This window comes from Equus przewalskii, chromosome 1, assembly GCF_037783145.1.
Source record: "Equus przewalskii isolate Varuska chromosome 1, EquPr2, whole genome shotgun sequence".
In the NCBI taxonomy this organism is placed as follows: domain Eukaryota; kingdom Metazoa; phylum Chordata; class Mammalia; order Perissodactyla; family Equidae; genus Equus; species Equus przewalskii.
Window position 1 is genome coordinate 54,800,846 of NC_091831.1, and position 25,876 is coordinate 54,826,721.

Here is a 25,876-nt window from a genome sequence, read left to right on the forward strand (position 1 = left end):
AATTTTCCCTAGATTACCTCAGATGCTTCAGGCCAGCAAATGTGAGGACAGTGGATTTAAACTTCCATTATGCTGGAACCAACAGGCAAAACAATTTCATCTTTTTGTACCAAAGCCAGCTATATCTATTATTGAATAGGATATTCAATGATTCCGTTTAAGATGGTATTTTACAAAAAAAAAAAAGAAAAACAAAAGAGATGTCAAAGAAAAAATATTTTTGGAAGTAGAGTATATTTTTGTTGCTAATTTGAATTTCTTATCACCAAATTTCATGACCTCAATTCCATTATGAAAATCTATTTTAAACAGATTCAGTATTGGATTTAACCAGATTTAATAATTTATTTTGTTCAGGTATTAAATGTTTTAATTATTCAATATGTTTTAAAAATCTGTGCAACAAAATGTCTCACAAGATACAAATTCAAGACCTCTTTGCCCAAACTATGTTTGAAAGGCTGCATCCTGCACTTACTCAAACGTCCACTGCCCTACTCCACACTACTCACACATACCTCTGCCCACACCCACTCCATCTTCCACTTTGTCAAGTTTGTCCATCAGACTCTTTTCTGAACTGATTAATATCAGGATTACAGTTTAGTCCAAAAAGAGGAATTTTCTCTTAAAAGTAAAGATAAAGAACTTTGCATATTTATTTTTCCACAAAGCAAATATTTCTAGGAAAGTTTCCAGATGATGTCCCTAACATTTTTTTTGTGTGCTGAGATGATAGCTTTGTGATTTCACCTTTCTGGAAGTTTGCAGAAGTCAAGTTGCATATTTCTATTTGGGAAGAAAAGCCATCATAAAAATTAAACTGTTGGAACACTGACTGCTAATTCTCATCTTCACTGAGCTTCCCTATCCACAACTTGAGTTGTTCAACAGGGTCTTGTTGAGAACAGCTGAATCATTATGGTGTTCTTGGCTTTTGTCATCCCCTCATTTCCTGGTGCTCTGGGGGTTTCTAAGAAGTCACCTCCTCTCCGTCTTTTCATTATTTAGTGTAGTCATGATGCTCATAATTGATCAATATACTTTTGAGAAATAAAAGTTCACCGTTTCATATTGGAGTCATCACTGGGAGTAAAAGTGCTAGTCCAGCTGAAAAGACAGACATACAGAGAGATATTTTCAACCTATGAAAGGCAAAGTTGAGATGCTATGGGTCAGAAAAGGAGCACTTTTCCTGGCTATTCTAGTCTTGAGGGTAACTAAGAGGGTATTCACGTTCCCCTGAGCTTGACTAAACTTTAGGCAGCGTTCTTCCTGACTGCCTTTTTCTTAGTGCATTTAGAAGATTTGTGATTGTAAGTCCTTTATCTGTCCGTACAAGGTGTAAATATTCTCACAGCCCTTTTACAACTTAGTTATGCCTTTGTCAAGGACCTGGGAGCCATGCCTTTGAAACGTAATCCTCAAGAAAGCTAGGATCCCTATCTCCCAGTCTCTGCAGGGGAGTAGGAGCCTAACTTAGAGCAGCATCAATCAGCCAACACAAGTGGTCTAATCATATTGACCAACCTCCCCCAATAACATCTTCCAGTATTTTTCCACTAGCTCACCTCAGCATTTAAAAACTCCTCCACTTTTTGTTTGAGGAATAGAGTTCAATCTCTTTCCCTTATTGCAATAGTCTTGACTACAGTTTCTCTCACCTGTTTAACTCTGCTTGTACATTTTTTCTTTGAAGAGACTCAACAAATATAATATCTCAGAACACAGTTTAGAAATTAGTAGATGCAGGAGAAATAAGCAGTATCATGGTTGTAGGAATTTGGCAATTTCTAGGGGCTGGGTCATTGCCTCCTGCTTTTCTGGGAAGGACACAAAGCACTGCTGATTACTGCTAGACCCATTCTACCCTTCCTATCAGTCATCCACAGCATGAAAGAATTCTCTACTATGACAAGGAGAGACAGTGCTTCAGCCTTCACCTGGATTTTCTTTTAACGTTCTTCTCTGTCCACCCATATCCATTCCCTTTTACTAGCCAATTGTAAAATTTTGTCTCACTATTTCAAGCCTCTTTGGTTTCTCCTTTGTAATTTTTTTTTCATTTGAGCAATCCATTAAGAACATTTGCATTTTATAATACAGGCTTTATTTAAAAAATGCATTTCTTGAACCCGCACACTGCAATTCATAATATATCCCTTTACCCCAGGCCTTTTTAAACAGAACATAGTGTAAACATTTCTAAGCCTTTTTCATACTGGTCTTTTCTGGGCGACAGACTCTAGGACCTGATTCCTGAAAGGCAGTCTTAGGTGATTTACTCCTTAGATTTGGACTCTCTCTCCCTCAGGGAGTCTCTACCTTGATTCTTTCTTCCAACACCACACCAGCTCTAAGAGAACATTATTGTCCCATCCTCTTTTTCCCAAAAGGGCAAAAAGGTAAATGCTCCTCCTTTTTCCCTCATCAAACGAGAGACATTGTATATTACACAACATTGTATATTATGGGAAACCAAAGGGAAACTGACAACACCAAAAAGTTAAACAGCATATAGCCATTTAGTTTGTAATTTTCATATTTGAATTTCATCAAAATTTGAAAAACATATAGAAATGGATTGCTTTCATCAAAGGCAAATAATTTAAAGCTCCTCCTTCTTGATCCCCCTCTTGTCTCCTGATATTGGCCTAAGAATCTTCCATTAAACTTTAGGTCTTTGAGAAATTCAAGTTGAAAATCATTAATCTAGAAGACTGAAGTGATAGCGTTTATCAAACTTCAGGTGCATAAAATCACTGGGAATCACTTGAAAATGAAAATTCTGGCATAGGGTATCCATAGAGCATTGTGAGAGGGAAATTCTGGGCCAAATCTTAACTATTAGGAAAAGACATGAGAAATCGTATTTTAAAAATTTAAGACTTAATTTATCCCTCTAGGGAGAAAAGTTCTAAAGTTAAATTTGACTGGATGGAGGAAAACATAGACAGCTGCAAAAATCACTAATTAGTTAAATTAGACTCTTCAAATGGTTAGCAACTTTATCTTCAATTGTGCTAAATAGTGCCTCTTTCTCATTTTAAGTTCCAGGGATCTTACAGAACTATCTTTTCTAACATTTAAAGAATTACTTTGGAAATATGATTAAGACATCTAACAAAGAACAAGCATCCTTTATTCTTCTTCCTGCCTCCTTTTCTGAGCTTTAAAAAAAGAAATGTTGTTGACAGTTGGCTTGCCATCTGTTCCAGCAGGGCAAAAGCGTAAAAGTTTGTGGTATTTTTCAATGGAAGCAGTTTATCATAGATAACATATTATTTTCAGAAAATATGTCAGTTAAAATCTTATTAAAACATTAACCAACAGAACAGTTGGTCTGAAAAGAAACCTCAAGAATAAAGCTGGTGTACTTGTTCACGAAGTATTCACAATTTTGTTTTTCATGTTAAAGCTACTTCAACTTTAAAACATGATTGTGCAAGGGGAGGGATAGTGGAGTGAGGCACATCTCTAACTTTTCAATATTGCATTACTGGCTGCATAAGTTAGGGTCTAACTGGCCATTATTATACTAAATATTATTGTTATGGTAGAAGAGTGACAACTGGCAAACTGTTGTGGGATAAGCTCTCTGGTCACTAAATGAGAAAATGGAAAATTCTTTCCACCATCTTTCTGTGACTAGTAGCAAGCATGATTTATTTGGGGCCAGTTTTCTACTTTTAGTTTTCTGATCTGTAAAATGAAAATAACGGTATGCACCTTACCATTCTATTTGTACACAGCGGCTTCATTCGTTTATCAGGAGACAGCCCAGTGAATCAGACTTACTCATTTTTCCGATAGACTCTGAGAAAAGTGTCTCTTTCCTGCAGTCCAGGTATGTGATGCCAGGAAGTCCACAGTCAAAGTCATATGGTGGGACTCTTGTCAGCTGGCAAACCACATCAGGGTGAAACTCATTTAAATGCATCACAATGCAACAGACGCTGCCAAGGCTTTCAACAGCTGTTCAGTACTCAGCCCATCTTTTTCCATAATTAACTATCAGTTCCCAATTTTTAGTTATTTAAGATAATATTAGTATCGAGTTATTGGCATGATAAGACCTTGAGAAAAAAATCTATTCTTACTTCCAAGCCATCCTAGACTGATGGAATCATCCAATTTTTCATACCCTTGTACAACTCCTCCAGCAACAACTTTCTCTCTCTCACGTAGATAAATTTTAAAACAATGTTCTCTAACCAGAATTCCTCATTTTGGGGTGCAAGTGTGTTTTCTTTTCTCCTGTTGTCAGTGCTGACTGTGGAGAATTTCATTGCGGGTTGCCAGGCAAGATTTCAAAGTGGATCCTTTGCCCTTGGTTAATTATAAAATAGGCACTTCTCTGCCTTTAAGTGCCCTCCTGGCCAGCAGGGATAGTGCTGAAGGAAACCATGCCCCCAAGAGCCGCTGCTTTCTCTCTGGGAAATCTCCATTTGTGTGACGAACATTATTACTTTGCCCTCCAAGTTGCTTCTCTCCAGAATGAATAAACTCAATTTCTTTCATCTTTTCTCATGGGCTTTCTTTTCTAAGCGTTCATCATTTTCTCTTTGTATGAGACATGCAGAAATAACAATCTATTACTGAACAAAGTTAAATGTTATAAATGTACAATTAATATATACAATCTGTGCCTCAAGGCTATGTGGGGAAAATAATTTTAAAATGTATTTCTCTTTCCTCTCAGAAGGTTCAAACTCAGAAAATATTTAGTATTTTTTTTGTTTCTTTGTTTATACGTTAGTATTATTTTTCCCTAGCCCAAAACCACACTTGTTACATTGTTGATCTCTTGCAATAGATACTGTTCAAGGCAGAGCAAGATTGTTTAACTTCTGTCCCTGTTGACCTTCTGGGTATAATCTAATGGCTTATTTACTGAACAAATACAGGTCAGAGATGCTTAGTCTTCATTAAAGCCTGTTAGCTCAACAAAAGTATAATAATAATTAAAAAGAAATCTGATAACAATGGAAGTGAGGAAAAGAAATCAAAATTTATTACTCTGTTAATGTGCTAGCATTCCCTAATGAAGACAAAGTAAACTCTTCCTGGCCAACCAAAGGTCAATGCTAACTTGAATCTCCTGTATTTATATATGTCCCTGGTATGTGTAAAGACCTTGAGAGACTTTAAGGGATGGCTTGTGTGTTATTATATAGAATAAAGTCTAATAACGCAGTAAATCTTACTTCTAACCCTATATAATCAAGACAAGATGTGAGACTAGACTTAAAATTGTTTTCTTGTTCACTCCCTACCAATACAGACCTGCTGTGCTTACCCTGCCGTAACTCTATTCCAAGCTAATATTTTAACCTACCTTTGAATGCCTTAAATATTAACTTTAAAATTGTATAGAATCATATATATATATATATATATATATATATATATATATATATATATATATATATAAAGATCCTAAAGAGCATACACAAACATTTAACAATGGCCTCCTTTAAAAACAGGAGGATGTCAGTGTGTGAGTAGAGAAGAGGGATGGTGGCTGTGTCTCATTAAAGGGGAACTTTCAATTTTTAGTTTAAATACTTCAATATTGTTTGAATTCCTTTATGGTGATGTTACATCATTTTTTGTATATTTGTTTCATTTTCTCTGTTGTATCATTGTATATTTGCATCATTTTGTAAATTTGTTTTAAAATAATGTAAATGTAAAGCAATAACTTTTGAAAACCATTACCAATCTCTAATAGCTCAAAAAAATCTCCATGAGTTGATTAAAATTCTTACTTAAATAATGTTATTCATCAACCTGAAACTGGGCCTGATATCAGTTCCCCTATATTGAACCCAGCATATAACCAAAAGCACTCATCCCTTCTCCCTGCTTCTTTAGTTACACTCATATGTAAATATCTGTTTCTTTAACCTTTGACTCCCTGAGCTTTACAATCAACTAGAAGTTACAAATTGTTAAAAGCCCAGGTGCCTCACACTAAAGTTTTTGCTCATCACGGATGCTTGAAGTTTATTACAGGGAAACGGATGTCCAGAGAATATCAAGAAACTAAAGCTTCCCAGGCCCCAACTCCTTGGCTCCCCGGCACCAGAATCTGCCATCCACCATGGAGGCAGATGGCCAAGAACAGCCACCTTCCGAATCCCTTATCTCTCCCTTTCTACAAGCAGCCCCACAAGGCCAAACACAGGCTGGTGAGAAAGCGCCGACCAACAAGGCCACAGGCTCCCTGCTCCCTACAAACAGCCGTATTTCTTACAACCTTTAAAAAACCCTTGCCTCCCATCTTTTGGAGAGACAAGACAAATTCAAGGACTCACTCTTCTCTCCCAGCTGATGTCATCCAAAATAAAAACCCTTCCCTTGCCATAAGGCTGGTGTTGCAGTTTTTCTTTGGCTCCTCTTGTGTGGCAGGTAAAGAACCTGTATATGTAACAAGTAGCAATCCTAGATACTTGCATTTTTCCTTCTTATCTAGTATACCTTTTGTTGAAAACTAAAGGAAAAAAAGTGTTCTGGATGTACTTGACATTTCCCCAAATGTCTGACATTAGGGATCACATTCCCAGAAGCAGCAGAAAAAATTTCATCACATATCTCAGATGGATTCGATCACCAGAAATAACATAATTAAAGCTCTGGCCACATCATTTGATATTTGATCTATTTGCAGTAGTGACTGGCTTAATCTGAAGACTGAGTCTGTCAAATTCACATTTTCTGTCTCAGGGTATGTAGCTGTCTTTTTTTTAGAAAATGTTATTACTAGATATATTAAAATATTGCCTAATAAAAATGAATTTTGTTACCATTTCCACACCATTTAACTGAGGAGGATGCTAATATGCCTCAAAGCAGTAAACAAATTGCTGCCTTTAACTCATAATGTCCCTGACACAGAACTCACTCGGAGGTACTCCATAGAACACTGACGACATCCAATGGCGAAATAAATGATTTGCAGGGTTTTACCTGCTCAGTAGCAGGACCTTCCCTAGGTGGTACTCTCTTGGTACCACCCACGTGCAGTATCTTCTCCCTGGGAAGAAGATTAAGTACAATCTCCTTATATGGAGAGGCATGGGGAAACCAGAAAGAAACGATGGAAAAAGGAGACAGCAGTCTTATTTGAGTTACCTTGCAGAGCAAAGGTATGAAGCCTCATGGGAAATCTCATTTAGGTAGATGTTTCTATCCTTCAGGAAGGTTTGGTTTGAATATTGCTTTAGAGAATAAGGGTTTTGAAGTCAGAGGATTTCATACCACGGGTTAAAAATATTTGATGAAATTGAAAAATTATTGTAATGTACCCTAAAGACGCTATTGTAAAAGACCCCATTTCTTGTGGTGGATGAGTTCTGTTCCCTGGTTTTGTTACAGTCACATCATGTCAATCGACTCTGATAAAACAATTGCTAACTTCCAGAATGACTGTTACTCTATCAGTTTCTCCTTGATCCACAGCCTGCTTCATTGTCATTAACTCAAAGATGGCTTGTGACAAGAATGAAGAATGAATCAAGAGTGAATCAAGAATGAAGAAAGGGGAATGGTTTGTGGAGCTCCTTTGCACCTGTTCTGTGAATATGTTGTATGCTTTAACCCCTTCTGCCTTTGCTTACACTGATCCTTATGAATTAACTCATATTCTTCCTACATCCACCAGCCTGAGTTCCACTCACACTGTAAGCCATGATTCAATATTTTACTATGGCCTTCTCGAATCAATGTATTTGAAATTATGCATCTTTTCCTAGCTTGAGAGATAGCTTTGTTTGTTTCTCACTTTCAACTAGTCTCTGTTACATTTACCTTATATATCTTTTTTTGTTTTAAGATATCAATTTCTGGCTATCAATTTTGAGATGTTTTAGTGCAGAAACCAAATACTATCCATGCTTGTGTCTTCCATAGTAATAACAGAGAGCCTGATATTCAGCAGGTGCTCAATTCATGTTTGCTTAATTAATGTCTTCACATTATTACATAGTCCTGTCTATTCTTAGCAGTCATATTTTTTCATCTATCAACAAAATTAACACATTTGGTCATTTCTCCCTGTTTGGAACACTTTCTTCATTTGTATTTCAGGATACCACAATTTCTTGTTTTCCGTTTCTCTCACTGGCCATCCTTTTTATTGTTGTCTGGTTTTGGCTCATCTCTACAGCTTCTAAAAATGGAGGACTGAGGATTCAACATTCTCCACATACATTCACTTATTTGAGAATCTCATTCTATCTCATGGTATTAAAGTCCATCTGTATTCTGATGAATATTGAATTTATATTTCTAGCCCAAACCATACTTTAAACCTCAGATAGTCCTAATATGAACTCCTAAGCTGCATCCTGAATCACTCTTCTCCCATTGTATTTTTGAAAGCAGTAACTGGCAGTTCTACCTTCCAGGTGCTCAGGCCAGAAACCTCGAGATGACCCTTGCCTTATATACTTCATCCACCATGTACAAGTCATCAAATCCTGTCCACTCACTTCTGATCTTACCTGTCCAAACACCATAATGCCTATGGTGAATCACTGAAATTACCTACCAGCTCGTCTTTCTGCTTCTGCCTTTGTCTCTATTCAGTCTATTCTCAGCACCACAGTCAGAGAGCATCTTCTAAATATAAGCCAGATTAGGTCACTCTGTGGCTCAAAATCCTTTGATGAATTCTTGGTTAATCAAGAAAAATGTTAGGGCCAGCCCTGTGGCTGAGTGGTTAAGTTTGCGTGCTCCACTTCAGTGGCCCAGGTTTTTGCCAGTTCCGATCCTGGGCATGGACATGGCACTGCTCATCAAGCTGTGATGATGCGGCATCCCACATAGCACAACCAGAGAGACCTGCAACTAGAGTATACAACTATGTACTAGGGGGCTATGGGGAGAAGAAGACAGGAGAAGGAGAAGGAGGAGAAGAAGAAGAAATAGATTTGCAACAGATGTTAGCTCAGGTGCCAATCTTTATACATATATAAAAAAAGAGCAGTTAAGAATGTGGTTTAAGACCAAAAAAAAAAGAAAAAAGTGAGAGTCCTACCAGGCCCTCTATAGTCTAACCTCCTAGACCTCATCTCCTTCCACTCTTTTTGTTCACTCCCCATCAACCTTACTGGCTTCCACTCCAAGCAAGCTCCTCCCTCAGGGTCTTTGCAATGACTTTCACTTTCCCAGAATGCTCTTCTCTGGATAGGCAGAGCTCTCTCCCTTTCCTTCTTATCTCCCCTCCCACACATCACCATTTCAAATATTTGTTATTGCCTATCTCTCCCTGATAACCACCCGAAGACAGGACTTTTTGTTAGTGTCGTTTTATTTATTGCAAATAAATAATTGTATTTATTATCCCTAACACCTAGAACAGCACACAACAAACAGAAGGCACTCAACAAACATTTCTTGACTGAAAGAATAAATAATTGAAACAACATAGTTGCTCAGCTTTTCCTTGCGTTCTTAATACCAGGTAGAAAGGAGAACCACGACTGGACTGTTCTCAGATTACGCTCAAACAACTACATTGAAACGGAAGATGAATGTGTCTGGCTCATTCCTTTCAAAATCCTAGGGCAAGTCAATCTATAGATGATAGCTATAATTATATATTGTCATACATGAAATATTGCTCATGATTTTTGTTAAAGGAAAAATGGTAATTATAAAAGATTATATATAGCCGTTTTTCTTTGAGGAATGGAGTAGAAAGGAGGAGGGAAATAAATGAAACATTTGAGGGACATAGACCCACACATTATCACAAGTTATTTCTGGGTGGAGTCATTTTCTGTTTCTTTTTTCCATTTCTTATAAATTTTGGAACTGAGCTTTGTTAATCAGAAAAAAAATGGAAAAACAAAAGCTTAATGCTGAAAGCCATCATGACTTGCTCATGTCTGGACTACTGTTCTCGTTATTTAAACAGTGTTGAAGGGGATGGCTAGTTGGACTTGGCCTTATTCTTAAACTTAAACACTGTTTTAATTTTTCCTTTCTTTAGAATTCCTGTTGAAATCTTACCTTCCCCCACTTAAACATTTTCTTCTAACTTCTGCTTTCAGTGAAAGAGTTAGAAGTCAATGCATCTTTAAGGATCTGAGAGTTAAGAATTTCACTCCCGGGGCCGGCTCCGTGGCTGAGTGGTTGGGTTCATGTGCTCAGCTGTGGCGGCCAGGGGTTCGGATCCTGGGTGCGGATATGGCACTGCTCGTCAGGCCACGTTGAGGCAGTGTCCCACATCCCACAGCTAGAAGGACCTGCAACTAGGATATGCGACTGTGTACAGGGGGAGTTTGGGGAGATAAAGCAGAAAAAAAAAAAGAACATTGGCAACAGTTGTTAGCCCAGGTGTCAATCCTTAAAAAAAGAAAAAAGAAAAAAGGCAGGCAACAGTTGTTAGCCTAGGTGTCAATCTTTAAAAAAAAAAAAAAAAAAGAATTTTACTCCGTCAGTGTTTACTTCATTGCTATGGGAATGGTTGTTTCTCATCAGTTCCATAGCTCCCCTCTCCAAAAAAAAAAAAAAAACACAAACATCTTCTCCAAAACGAAAAAAAAAAACCACTAATAATGTCACTAATAGCATTTTCAGAGACATTTTTTTCTTTTAAATCTCAATACGTGTCAAGGCAAAGTGTGTTTATGCCAAAGAAATAATTCATCTCTAAATAATTTTTGAGAACCCTGCTTTCTTGAGCAGTGATAAAGAAAACAACTACTGTCTGTTTCTTTCAAACAAATAGATTTGTTTACAATTCACTTTTCATTTTAAAACAATGTGAAAGTCTACTGAAGTTTTCACCCCTTATATTTAATTGTCATTAGCATGGATCACATTTTAATTAATGGGTATTTTCCGAGTGGCATATGTTTTCTCTTTTCACATTTCTCTGTAAAATTCACTCTCACTCCCACTCCATACTTTATTTTTTGCCTTTTCCCTCACAATTTTAGCATCTTTATTTGCTTGTCAATAGAAATCATTTTTAAGGGGTTTTATTTACTTGACCACATTTTTGTCTTTCTCAAAGACTGAAACACTTGCCGTTCATCACTTGTATCTGTTTGGACTAGTTAGGTAGGTAATAAACAAAACTAAAATGTCAGAGGCTTACAACAACAAAAGATTATTTCTTGTTTGGGATACATACCTATATATTCTACTACAAGTTGTCTTCACGCCAATATCCAAGCTGATGGAGATGGAGTAGTCCTTATCTGACACATGGCTGAGCTTGTGTTAGAAGGAAAATGGTGAAGCACAGGTTGGTTCCTAAAATTTCTTCCTAGAAATGACACACAGCATTGGGGCTCACATTATATTACCAAAATAAGTCAATGACAGCTTCCAGATTCAATAAGATGGGGGTGTGTAATACTCGCAGAGGAAGAAACAGTAAATTTTGGTTGTTTTATAACTTACACGTCACTTTGCCCCAAGTTTGTCATGTATATGTTTTTTCAAAGTTAGAATTTTTATGTAGACAGCAGTGTATATTTGAGCGCTAGAATAAATAAACAGAATAAAGAAGTTGGGATTTCTCCAAGAGTGAAATCAGAGAGGGAGTCCTAGAGGAGGTGAACTTGGAGTAGGATTTTTAAGGGGAATCAATAGGTCATGATATAAAGGATCACGTGCAAAGGCAGGGGAAAAGAAGGTATGGGAAGGAGGCCAAGGGTATGGGAAGGAGGCCAAGAGTGGAGAAGGTTTCAGGACATGTGACTCTCTAGATTATGAAAATTAGAGGTTGAGACTGAAACCGGCTCAACACAAGGTTGATATAAGGGAAGCCATATTGTAGAAAAGAGACCATGTTGTAACTTTGAATGACCTCTGACTGACTAACCCAGCTAAATTTGCACCCTGCAGGAGATCCACCTGTTCTGTAGATTTTATGACCCCTGCTAGTGCATATACTTCCCGGCTGCAATAAGACAATAACTTCATTCTTTTGAGTTCCTTAGGAATGTGATGACCCCCAAACAGAGAGTCTATGCTGACAGCCATCATCAATGAAAACTGAAAGATCTGGTGTGGCAACTCCCAGTCTGTAACACCGCAGGGTCAACATTCCTAACCCCTTCCCCTAAAACCAATGTATTATATAACTGCATATATATCCCTTCTGCCATCTTCCCTCTTGCTAGCAAGCTGCAATAAAATACCCCTTCTCTGCCATCATCTTGCTTCTTGAAGATTGGCTTTTGTCTTGCAGTGAGCAGATTGTACCCTTTGTGCAGTAACAAAATCTGGCAACCATGAAGGGACAATAATAAGTCCTGCTCATAGCCAGTTGACCTCAGATGGGTGACCTGTCAGGTAAGTCCCTCACAGCAGCTGTGACTCCCTTTGTCTCACAGATCTGGCCTTCCTGCTTTCCCATGCTGATGCCAGCTGCCTCCTAATGTTCCCTATGGTGGAGAGAGAAACAGCTACTTCTGGTCAGTTGTTAGGCTCACCTCTGGAGTAGGGTAGGTTGAGAACACCACTAAGAACTTTCTTTACTTCCCACCTGGGGTCCCCTCTTTGAGAGGGTAACCATCTGGTTCCCTGCTGGAGTGGGAAGAGTTATAAGAATTCACCTGAAATCTGGGAACTGGTTCGCTGGTGTCTGGTTTTCAGATGTCTTTGGTGTGAGTGACCTCACTGAAATGCACCTGTGCCTGAAATTGTCTAATATCTCATCAGGATAGTGGGTTAGAGGCCCCACTGGTGAGATTTGGCTCCTGGGTTAAAGTCCCAAGGCCAGGATTGTGGGAGACAATGTAAAGGGGTTACAACCACTGAGGCACTCAAAAGGATCAGGTTAGAGTCCTGAGCTCTGGGTTAGAGTCTCAGAGTACCCTGGGTTAGAGTCCCAGAAGTATTGGATTTTGGTATCTGTTCATGTTTGTCTATATCTGACTGTTCTATTTGTTAAAATTGGCTGTTTTGGGCCTGAGTTTCTCAGTGATCGTAACAAACTTTCTTGAGAAATTATCTTGTTTGTTGCAGACAACTTGGGAAAAGCCCCTTAAAATGAAGGTGACTGTAAACAGCTGGCAAGATAATCTGGAATAATTTAAAATAACAGTGGGCATTTTGGTCTCTTTTGGAGCCTCCAAACCAGGAACAAGGAAAAATCTTTAATCTTTAAAGAGTCAAACACTCCACCTTTCTACCAAAAGTTTCCAGAAGCTGTAAATGTTTACAGAGAACAGCAGAATCTTACCAAGCTTGTTTTGTGTCCTGAGGGCTTGTCTTGATAACTGTCAGGTTGTGGGAGGAGGTTCTAAAATACAGTCAGACGAAAATATGATTACACCCCATTTTACTGTAAGAGATAGTCAGACAGAAATGCAGGTTGCACTCCTGTTTGTGGCTAAGAGTCCTACCCAACTGCCATCAGCCTCAGGGGAATTACATTGGCCACTAGAAGAAAGTCTTGGCTGGGCCTTCATTGTATGGGTCTTGATTTCAGGGATGCTTGAAATTTTCGTGATCTGATTCTAGCTGCAGCTCTTCACTGCCCATGGGTCCTGTCCCCATGCTTACAGCCCTTTATTGCCCATGGGTCCTGTCCCCATGCTACTCCATGCTATTCTCTGAATAAAGGAGCACTGCTACCAGACCTTGAGAGTCCAGGAAATCTTTCTTTTGACTCCTCAGCTCACTGAGCCAGCATCATTTCTTCTAGTGACCTGTACGGGGATCTTGCTTCATTGGCATGTGAACTTAAGTTCTTGTAAGCGCTCTTTTCTTCCTTGTGCCTTCTTCTTTTTCAAGGATGGATCTAAATTCATTTCTTCATCGAGAATTGTCTTGGACAGCTGTATGAATCCACATTTGCTGCCCATGGCTACTCTATGGAGCAAATCATGGCATTCAGCTCAAAGAGAATCAGTACCTTAAGGCTGATGTTGATGATGAATGAATTAATCCATTCTTTCCTAATCCTATCTCTAATATATAAATTTTACATGGGCATGGGTCGACCACTTTAAGTCATTAGGATAGTAGCCAATCTCCAAGACTCCCATGGCATGTTTCTTTTCCTAAGGCTGGATTGGCATCCCTCCCTATGGCTCCTGACCACACTCCAAACCACAGGACAGTCCCAACCAGGTCTCCAGTTCAAGGAAAGTACCAAACTCTAACCTTTGGTTGAGACTGGGAACCGATTCTTGGGAGGATGGCTCCAGGATGCAATTGGGTAGAATGTCCCCCAGACCGGCAGAAAATTCTTCACTGTTTTTCTCTATTCTTTTATCTCTGGGACCATTCACCAGGCACCTATTACTGCCAGGCATGATTGGGAAGATATACAAAGGATGCAATGAAGGGGGATGCCCCCATCATCCCTTGCTACAGGAACCCCATAGGAGGAGCAATAGGTAGGATGCTGCCCTAGGTTCAGGGGGAATTTTCAAGATATTGGACCCTTTTCTTTTGTCTCTCTTAAAGTCACAGGGGTTATTTGGGTCTCCTTTCGATCTTTGCAACTGAGACACAAAGAAATCTTCAGAGTCAAAGACTCCACCCCTGGGAGTCCCACCTGCTCTGGTTTCTGGGCCTGATCACCCCAGAGACCGTAAGTGGGGTGCCCTCTCTTGGCAGTTGACTTGAGTATCTGGAGTGCCCACTGAGTTGGTTATGAGGATAGGAGACCTGTGATTTATTCCATGAACTGTCCTGCTGGGGTTGTGTGCTCCAGCATGAGAACTGTTGCGTGACCCTTATCTTAGTAACCCTCAGGAAGAGGCTGTGAGGGTGAGGCCTGATCTCTTTTCTTTTCTTTCTCTGTTTCCTTCATCACTTCCTCTGTTGCCACCAAGTTATGGTTAAGACCAGGCTGGACCTAAGCAGAATGTGGACCTTCTGTAAAATTAAAAACTTGAAACCCTTTTGCCAGGGACTTAAGTCTCAACCCCAGCTTTGGGTGCCCTGGCCCCCAACCAGCTCCAGACCTTTACCTCCTGCTTCCCTGGCTCACCTTGTGCTAGCTCAGGGACTAAGTGCCTGGGCTGAGCAGGACTTGACTAAATCTTATAACTATATAGATGCCCACAGTCAGGCTCTGCACCCTTCTCTGGGACTGTTGTCAGTCAGGCACCATCTTTATCTCCATGGGTCACGCCCCAAGCATCCCCAGAGAGTCATCTCTTGGGTGCATTTTAACTAATTGGAAACACTTTCAATTGGATGGGTTATGCCCCAGAAACTTGATCTTGGAGAAAATTTGAGGGGTTTCTCTGTGTCTTTATGATGTAGTTGCACAGGTAGATCAAACTATAATGTCATTTGAGTTACAACCCAGTTTCTGAGAAATCAAGAGTGACTGTTCTTGTAAAATTCTTGTAAGGCTGGAAAAGCAGCTCTAGAGGCGGTTCAGGTTCCACTCATTTCCTTTATCTCAAAGAGCTTGCAAATCCTCTGGGGACAATCTAGTCCATCTCTAATTCCTAAGACTGCAGAATAAAAGGGAGGGAAAGCAAGGAAAATGGCCAAAGAGTTCCCTCGCCAAAAATCTAGCATCTTGAGTGTCTTCTCCACAAATATTAGTAAAAAGGTTTAAAGTAAGTTTGGATTCATAACTAGAGAGCCTTGTACCTGATTCATGGCGGTAATTTTAAAACAATAACTGTGCAGTCTCTGTGTATGTGTGTCTATATGCATGTTAAATGTGTATGATGTTTCTACCTCTGGATGGTATGGCCAAAAATTAAGAGCTCCATTTAATTGGCTTAAAATAAGTACCTACCTAAATTATTTATAAATGGAAAAGAAATTAACCCAAATGTCTTTTGAGTTAACATGATATAAAATTAATCTTTGGTAAATGAAAGAGTATTTAAAATTGTAGGTTTGATTGAAATAAGCATGTCTTTACAGTTGTCAGTATTTTGGTATGATGCAGACATGTCTGGGTTTATTGGACAAAAAAGCTGATGTTATCTCTACCACAAAACTGATTAGCAAAAATGATAACTTAAAATGATGGCTAATTTTGTCTAATGTCTCATGAAGTTTTGTGGGCAATCTAAGTAATTATTAGAAACATGCAAACTGAATAAATGTAAAAAGGGTAAAAGTTTTGCGGGAAACTTTTTAACAATGATTATGTGTTATGGCACATGCACTTAACTTAAGATGACGGCTAATCGCTTTAGCGTCACATGAAGTTTTTGTGAGTAATCTAAATATGATTGTTACAAACAAATGGTCTACATAAAACCAAGATAGGAGTTTATAGATAAACTTTTAGCAATAATTATAGTTTATGATATGAGTACTTAAAATAGCTTCCAAAATCTCTTTGGTGACTTGAAACATTGGAGTTTTGCTAGGTTAAACTGAATAATAAAAATTCATTGATTATGTAGATCATTTCCAAATAAGATAGAATATTAGACATTAATTATTAAATCTGGTTTGTCTTCCTTTGTTTTCTTATTACAAGGAAATTAAAAGGTATTTGGGTCTATTAGTAAACATGTCTTGTATTTTATTAAGATTGTACTATGAAGTAGCATGTTTCTAGAATTATAAAAAGCATTTATAAATTTGCCAAGCCACAGTATGCTAATTTGTATGCACAGCACATATGCACAGCATGCATGGTAAAAGACAGTTCATAGTTTCTTAGCTTTTAGTTTTTACTAGGGTCTGCAAGGGTTAAAAATTCTAATTAATATATGTAACTAAAGCTACTAAAAATTAATAAGGCAAACATCTTTGTATCTAAGGAAAGTAAAATGTATGTTTCTAGTAAAGAAGTTATAAGTAATGGAAATATTTTATTTGTTGAATCAAGAAAGATAAATTTGTCCTAAAGTGCTAGAAGCAAAAAAGGAAGCATGAGACAAATTCTGAATGTAGAAAGAAAGTTACAAAACATTTGTGAAAGAGAAATTCTGAAAGGAGTTTTATGCCTGGTCAAGTTGGCTAAGATTAAAGTAAATCCAATTAAGTAAATGAGTTTTAATATAAAAGAAATGAGCTGGTGCAAAAATTAAAATTTGGTTTTCTCTCTCAAAAGGATAATTTTCTTGAACTTTTGGTCGGCTCTTGATCAACAGGTTATGAAAGATTTTTCTTTAACTTTAAGTCTTCCTGAAGGACAGAAAATCTATATTTTGTTAAAATAATTTCCTATGTTCAGAAAGAAAGAGGTCTATTAAGATTTTTTTGACTGTTTTAACTGCTCTTGACTGCTTCATTTGTCACTTTGAATAGATAATTGAGCATTGTTTCCTATATGAACAATTGTTTTAAAACTTTTTGATATTTTTTACAAGTTTCCCCCACAACCAAAATATTCAAATCCTCAATAAAGGCTTTCTTTTAACCTGGAAGAAGGAAGAGAATTTCTCTGAGGATTTTCAGAGGACCCCTGAGACTTCCCAAAGGGATTTGCTCTCTCTACCTATAAGGAGGAAGACATTAAACTATAGGCTTATTTGATATGTTAAATTACATGGGAAGCATTGTCAAATAAGTGATAATAAACTTTCTTAGGTGGTATTATGTGGGTGAATGCTATTGATGTAAAGGTTTTCAAAAATATATAACATTCCTAAAATTCTGATCAGTCCTGGCTGTCAGTCGTAATTCTGGTTATTATTTTAAAGTATTGTACGTCACAAAATTAATCAAATTTCTTTGTCACTTGCCATTTTGAGATCTTGTTGTTTACAGACACGTATTGTTTAACCTGACACTTTTGCTAGTATGTTTCATCTTCAGAGAAATTCATGGAAAGGACTCTGACATTCTAGAATACAGGTTTCCGACAAACTTCAGATCATAAAACTGAAGTGGGTAAGAAATTACAGAACTTTAAGAGAGAAACTGATGACCTCATGAAACTGCTGAAAGAAGATTAAGATCAAGCATCTATTACACAGGACTGTGGAACTGATGAGGATGATTATAATTTTTATGAATTTAGTTTGAAGTATTGTTGATTTTTTTACGTTTTATTTTGTTTTCTCAGATTTAAGGAAACTTTTTTCTCTCTTATACTCGCTATGACTTATAGAAATTTGGTGAAATTATACCTTTGTGAGCAGAACTGAAACATTTACCTTTTTGTCCCTACCTTATCCCTCCAGAATTTGGAAACTTAGTGAGTGAGTGAGTATGGTTATTTCCTTGCAATATAGTTATTTGCATAAGTTCAATAAGAATCTGTTCTCCTTAAAGCAGGACACTTTTGGAAACATTGGTTATATAACTAAGGCTTTAACTGGAATGTCATATTTGAGAGAAACATATAGACTCAGATATGACAACACAGCTTTTGAGGAATAAATGTTGACTTCCTGGAATAAAGCCACTTGGAAGTGTTGGCCTGCTGGCCTGTTTACAAGGATTTCAGCACCCTGGGTAAGTAAGGAAGGTCATTTATCTGGCAGGTGCCCAGAATTTCAAAATACTTTGGGGAACCTCAAGAAAAGAGAGGAATTCAACCATATCTAAGGTATGGCCTGTGAAGCCTAATGACAAATCCTTGGCTTGGCTTTTCTGGCCTAAAGAGGCCTATAAAGCTCAACCTGAGATTCCCTATAAAAAGTTCTAGCAAAGCAGATTTTCACAAAACCTACAAGATCAATGGCTATTCTTGCTGTACTTATGTAAATAATTGAATTAAGTTTTATTGAAACTAGCCTTATTTTGCAAACCAATGAGTCTTAATTGGCTATCTTTGATAAAAATGAGGGTGATTTTGGAGAGAAAAATTATGCTTCAGTAGAAACTATGGTACACATTCATGGATATTACATTCTAGAGCTGTTAATTGCCTTTGAGGTTTTTGCTTGTATCTGTTTACTGGACTGGATCCTAAATTCTTCTAGTCTCTTGAAATATCTGGCTACAACTCTCCAAGCTAATGATTTCAATTCTTTTTCCGTTATTTTCACTCAGAATCTTTGAGAACTGAACCTGCCCTTTCTCCTGAAGCCTTGCAAACTGAAGCTGGAGGACTTGATGCAGACCTAAGAGAGAATCATGTCTGCTGCTGTGTGAGCCTCTTACAAAGACACCTGAGCTCCCGATGACATTGTCAGGGACATTTCAAACTGAAAAAGATGCTGTGACATCTACATGTCTTCTTGACTGGCTGCCCCACTGGGCTCAGAAACAGGTTTATAATTTGCTCCCACCACTAGCCTTGTTTTTCTTTTTGTATCTCTAAAAATTCTTCTTATTAAATACCTGGTTACTTGCTTACACAATATAGGCCAAACTTTGGGAGCCCACCTGCATCACACCATGTTAGTAAGAGACTGGTTCAATGAAATGGAACAACCTATGCCCCTCATCAATAGGATGTCCCTCAAGATTGAGGGACAAAAATCAAAAAGGGGGAATTGAAGCCAGCTCAACACAAGGTTGACATAAGGGAAGCCATATTGTAGAAAAGAGATCATGTTGTAACTTTGAATGACCTCTGACTAACTAACCCAGGTAGATTTGCACCCTCTAGGAGATCTACCTGTTCTGTAGATTTTATGACCCATGTTAGTGCATATACCTCCCAGCTGCAATAAGATGATAACTTCATTCTTTTGAGTTCCTTAGGAATGTAAGGAACCCCCCAAACAGAGAGTCTATGCTGATAGACATCATCAACGACAACTGAAAGATCTGGTGTGGCAACTCCCAGTCTGTAACACCAGAGGGTCAACATTCCTGACCCCCACCCCTGTAACCCACTGACCTATATATCTGCTTCAAGATTCTGTGCCCCCCTTAAGATGGTTCTTTTGGACATTAGTCAGCTGTCTTCCCACTTGCCAGCAAGCTGTAATAAAATGCCCTTTCTCTGCCACCATCTTGCCTCTTCATGATTGACTTCCATCTTGTGGTGAGCTGATTGTGCCCTTTGTGAAGTAACAAGACAGTTACTAAAGGAAATGGGACTGGTAAGGACTCAAGGTTAGTAACAGCTTTCACATAGAAAGAAAAAGGAAACACAGTAATTTTTTGGATATTGAGCTGATGTAACTTTAAAATAGCACTATTATGTAGGCATCTAATGTTGAGTAGGTCTGGGTAATGAAGTTCAGGTGCTCGTTTAGCAGTTTGGTGACTTCTAGTGTGCTGTGTGCATGTTTGTGCTTCTGTATCTGTTTATCTGGAGTTTTGTGGTTGATCATCACTGAGTCACTATGGTGGCTATAAAAATACTATATCTGTCCAAGTTAAAAGTTTTAAAACACAGAAGCTGACTTAGAGTGAATCAAGCCTAAAATTCATTTACTATAAATATATTGGGCTGCCCAAATCAATGGAAGGGCTGGAAAACCAACTTTGCCTAAGCAGGCAGGGAAAAAGGCCAAAACCACATCTCAAATCTAGTTTGATGTGGAAAATTCCTCTGCCTTCATTACCTCCACCACAAAGCAACAACTTAGACCCTTGGTTTTTGCTGTATTTAGCTCCTGAGAAAAAGACCAGCATGCATGTCTGAGTGCCAGAGCCAAAGACACTGCCTGTGTCTAACTTGTCAAGATAAGGAAGGGTCTGACATCTCTCTGTTTAGAGCAATACAGTTTTTCCCACTAAAATCAGACTTCTACAGCTTGGAAACATCAAATATCAAAGGTAGTTTAGATGCCGATTAATCAAAATGAGTGAAAAGGCCCATGTTGCCACACAAAGGGCATGAGCTTCTCACTGTGAGGCAAAAACCAATTGTCAAGAGGTAAGATGGTAGCAGAGAAAGGGCATTTTATTACAGCTTGCTAGCAAGAGAGAAGATGGGGGACTAATGTCCGAAAGAGCTATCTTAAGGGGGCACAGAGTCTTGAAGCAGTTATATAGGCCAGTGGGTTATAGGGGTCGGGGTTAGGAATGTTGACCCTCTGGTGTTACAGACTGGGAGTTGCCACACCAGATCTTTCAGTTGTCATTGATGATGCCTATGAGCATAGACTCTCAGTTTGGGGGCATCATCACATTCCTAAGGAACTCAAAAGAGCAAAGATATCATCTTATCGCAGCTGGGAGGTGTTTGTACTAGCAGGTGTCGTAAAATCTACAGAGCAGGTGGATCTCCTGGAGGGTGCAAATCTAGCTGGGTTAGTTAGTCAGAAGTTGTTCAAAGTTACAATATGGTTTCATGTCTATAATATGGCTTCCCTCATGTCAATCTTGTGTTGAGCTTGTATCACACAAACCAATAGAAGGAAAGAAGTGACTGATATAAAAAGAAAAAAATGATCAATCGGAAATATGCATGACATTGAGAGATGGCAAGAGAAGAACTGAAATTAGGTTTGAGAGTGTTTTGGCTTGGGGCTAGGAAGAAACACGCTCTTGAGTGGAGGAAAAGCATGATCTTTGGAGCCAAAAAGAAGAGATATTAAATCCTTGTTTTGCTATTTACTAGCTGTGTGGTCTTAGTCAAGTTAGTCCAGGCACCTCAGTAAACTGGAGACAACAACAGTGGTATAAAGATCCAATAAGATAATCGGTGTAAGGGCCGAGTCATGCTGTCTACCATATGGTTGATGATCAATAAACATTACCTAGCCTCCTTCACCCCATGAAACCTTGGCTTAAAAGCAATGAGGAAAGTCAGTACAAAGATTTCCATGTTGTTCCAGCATTTAATGTCCTGGATTCCTCAAGAGACAATGATTGGTAAGGAAACAATAAGAGCATAAGCAAAATTTAGAGATAAGCTGTGGTATCAGTAAGTGACAGGAGTTTTTCTGCAATACAGCTGGATCACATTGTATCCTTTGAATCTTTGCTGGAAGGAAAAATAGAAAGTAGCCACTCTAAAGGTAATTCAAGTTAAAAGCTTTAGGAGTCACAAAAGATCTACAAAAGGGCTCAAATTCAAGTATATTGACAAATGTTAGCATCATCCTTGAGCAAGACAATAGAAGGTAATTGGTGGCTAGGGCTGGGGGTTGTTTGACCTTCCTGAAGGCATTCCAATTCAAATTGCTTTAAAATCCAGGCCAAATAAAATATAAATGAAGACAGACAGCTGCAAGGTTGCAGACCCCAGCCTCCATCTGGGATTTCTTCTCTTCTATGCATCTTGTTGCCTCTGAGGAAACAGAGAGGATAGAAGGAGCAAGGCCTCCTGGCTCAAACTCAAGCAGCTTGACATTTCTTCTATCATTCACACTGAGGTTACACAAGATATTATTTGAAACCTGGGTTCTTTGGCTAAAAAAGGAAGTCTGGATTGTGATGCTCTCTTAGGCAGACTTTCAAGACTCTCTTACCAGATTTACTATAAACAAAGACTGCGCTTTCCCATCCCCAAAGCACTTCCACTTATACTCTTTCACATAATCTTCTCAATAACCTAGTGAGGAAAGAATACCCGTTTGGTATTTGTGATCAAGAATATGGCTTCTTATAAAATTGATTCCATGGAATAAAACTTTACCCTCTTTTCTGAAAGCTAAAGGGGAGATTAGTATTTTCTCCACAGTCAGTGGTTTTCACGAAGTCTCCATTGGGCCGGTTCTGCCCGGAAAAGAATGGATTTGGGATTGGGAAAATGAAATGTGGACATGGACTCTCACTGAGGCCTCTGCAATCACCATATTCCTAGTTAGTAAAACCCACTGAAATTCTTTTCTTGCTCTAATGTTGTGATCCGCAACTTAAGTATGTTCTAGAAAATAGAGGTTCTTCCATGGCTCATCAGCTTCCCATCCTTCTTATCAGATCTCCTGACACATCTGAGAAGAATTATGGGATCTGATATTAAAAGATCTAAAGGTACATGATTGCCGCCTCTCCTTATGTCTAGATGTAATGGAATAAAACATGTCTCTAGAATTGGCTATTTCATTCTCAATTGCACCAATTATTTAAAAGCGTCATTTATATACAGACCCTGCAGCTACATCAGTGCAGCTGGAACTTGATTTAATTCATTTACTCATTTGTTCAATTAACATTCAGTGAACACTTAAAACGTTCTGCCTTTACTGCAGGTGTTCTGAAGTAGTGGGGGAATTGGAACCATCCAATCAATCTCGGCAAGTATGGAGAACAGAAACATAAACTCTCAGAAAATTGGTAGTTCGAAAATGCTAGGCCCACCTGCAGTAATTTAATAGCCAACACTTTTGAGATTTACAAAGAGTTTTTGCTCTTAAGAAACATACCTATTGGAAAGATATATATACTACTTTATGTAGACTTCAGCATTTGAGAGCTAAAATGTATACATTGGAATCTTGTTGCTATGACACCACTAGTCATAATCATATGAGGTAGGTTTGTTATCTCTCTTAGCCTCAATTTTCTCACCATCTGGTGTAACTGAGATAAGTTGCTTTATGGGATTTTTAGAGGAATAGTATAAGGCACGTAAAACATGCAGCACAATGCCTGGTATGGAGGAACTATTTAGTGTTGGTTGGTGTACGGATGATGTCGATGATGATGGCGATGATAACAATGCCACCTGCTATTGCACTTCTTTTAAGTGAATGTAAAAAGACAGCTAGCAGTGGAGGAAGCAGAGGAGTGAAATATTAACTGTTCAATGATAAAAAAATAATTTGTCTACCAGTTTCTCACCAAAGGTCACCTACAACTTGGACTCCATTTTAAAGGTGCTTTGATTACATAGCAGTAAATTATGTGCAAAGGATGCTGATCACAGTAACTTTGGAAGCCTTGCTGAGGGCTATAGAGCTGCTACTCTACCCAGGTAAGAAGAGATCTATACTACATAATATATATGTGACAATCACGTCGATTGCTTCCCGTCATGCACTTACTATGGACCAGGCACTGCACTAAAGATTTCTTGTGCCTGACTGCAATTAACCCTTTGAGTCAGTTATTATTACCTCCATTTTACAGATGAGGAAAATGGGGCTCAGAGACATTACATAAATTTCCTGTCTTCACTCAGTGATTTGAGGAGGTGCTATTTGAACTCACCCTGATTCAGAGACAAGTGCTTAATCATTAATGCTATATGCTGTCTTTAAAAGTGCTATATTTCAGATATGTTTTTAAAACCTGACTCGTCTGCACTTACCCTCTGTCTTTCCTGAGCAATTTATTTAAACTCTGAGCCTCAGTGTTCTCAGCTGTAAAATGGGGATAATGATAATACCCACTTTAAAGAGTGAGGATTCAATGAAGTCATGTTCATAAAAGCATCTAACTTAGTGGTTTGCATTTAGCATATATGACAATAAATATTTCTAAACTGAAATTTGCTAATTGAATAATTTCTCTTCATTGATGCAGATAATTAGAAAGGAATTCTCTGTTATAAAAATGAAACAAACGAAACAACCTGCAGTTCTGAAACAAAAGAAGACCTCCTTACTGGGCGCCTGTTGTTGAGCCATTATAATGGGGAAAGTTAATAGACATATAGAGCTTTCTAGACGTAAAGCATTGTTGTAACTGCATTTAAATGTATTAATTTGCTTGATTCTCTTATAGACCTAAGCAATATACCCTCTTTACGGATAAGGAAACATAGGTACAGAGATATTAAGTAATTGGAACTTGGGTTGTCACACTCAGAGGCCTCTCTTCTAACCACTGTGCAGTTCTGCGCCCCGGTCTGCAGGGAAAGCAGCTGCGGCATCTGATCTTCCTGCCCATTCCAGCAAAGGTCAGTCCGGGATCAACCCTCTAACCAGGTATCTATGAGCTGTTTGATATTTTTACTTTTAGAATCAATGGAGAATATATATATATATATATATATGAAATAATGGACATTTTATAATGGAAATTATGTACATATAATGGATATTTTATATATATAATGAAAATTACATATATATGTAAATGAAGATTTTATATTGTATATACTTTACTGCAAATTTCCTGCATCTTCCCTTCCTTCTTATTCTTCTCCCTCTTCTATTTTTCCCTAAAACATCTTATGATGAAGGATAAAAGAGCTCTTTCCTTTTGGACCCGCACTATCAATCCTTCCTACGGATGAAACTCTGCTTCAGATTCTTCCTATAATGTGTTCTTTTCGCAAGGGAACCAAAAATGGAGTTTCTAGTCCATCTGTGAGAGAAACAGAGCCTTGTGCAAGGATGAGCAGGGGAGCTGGTGTGGACAGGACAGAGCCCTGAGCAGAGAAAGGAGGCCAACGCAGAGGCTGTGAGGACCCCTCTCACATACGCAATTTGTAGCTGAGGAATTGCACCTTCTGTTTGGTTTGAAGTATTTCTGTCTCATCCCACAAAATGCCTGGCAGAGATGGAAGCCTATGTACTTTATTCACTTGTGAAAATGCAGCTTAGGGTCATTGTTTCCCTCCCAGGAGAAGAAGGTGTCAGGCTGCAAGAGCGAGGAGGCGCCTGGGGTGGAAGAGGGGTTGAGCGGTGGCTGAAGTTCCTGGAGGAGACACAGAGTGGGAGCCTGCCCTGCCTTGCTGGCCCTTAGGGGAATTACGAGGACAGGATTTGTCTTGTCCCTTTATTGTCTTCCCCATCACGGCCATCTAGTACCTGGCTACTTCTCTGACGTCCTCTCCCAGAGGCCCACTTCAGGCTCTCCCTCAGCCTGCTATGGGAACACTATGTGTGCAGGGGTCCCCCTCCCACCAGAGCTTTGCACAGGCTATTAGCTTTGCTTCCAAGGTCCTTCACATCCTCCTCAACCAGGTGTGCTCCTACTCACTCTTCTGATTTCAGCTTAAGTCTCACTTCCTCAGACCAGCCTCTCCAGATTTCCCTAATTAGGCCAAAGCCCCTAATTTTAGGCCCACTGCACCTGTGTGCTTCTCTTTTGTGGCAATTATCAAAGATACAAATTTGCACTTTTGGACACATTATTTAATTAACTCCTATCTCCTCTGTTAGTTTCTAAATCCTTTGAGAAAAATTGTTTTTATTGACTGTTGCATCCCCAGTACCTAGAGGAA

The 25,876-nt window shown here is 38.6% G+C and overlaps 1 long non-coding RNA gene across 1 annotated transcript; it reads right to left on the minus strand.

The window, feature by feature from the left end:
• Window positions 1–320: 320 nt before the first annotated feature.
• On the minus strand, window positions 321–13,314 carry LOC139074176 (uncharacterized). The gene is made up of 3 exons (XR_011523712.1): window positions 13,211–13,314; window positions 11,150–11,284; window positions 321–1,110 (listed from the first exon to the last, which is right to left on the minus strand). It is a non-coding gene; the product is annotated as an uncharacterized lncRNA (long non-coding RNA).
• Window positions 13,315–25,876: the final 12,562 nt, after the last annotated feature.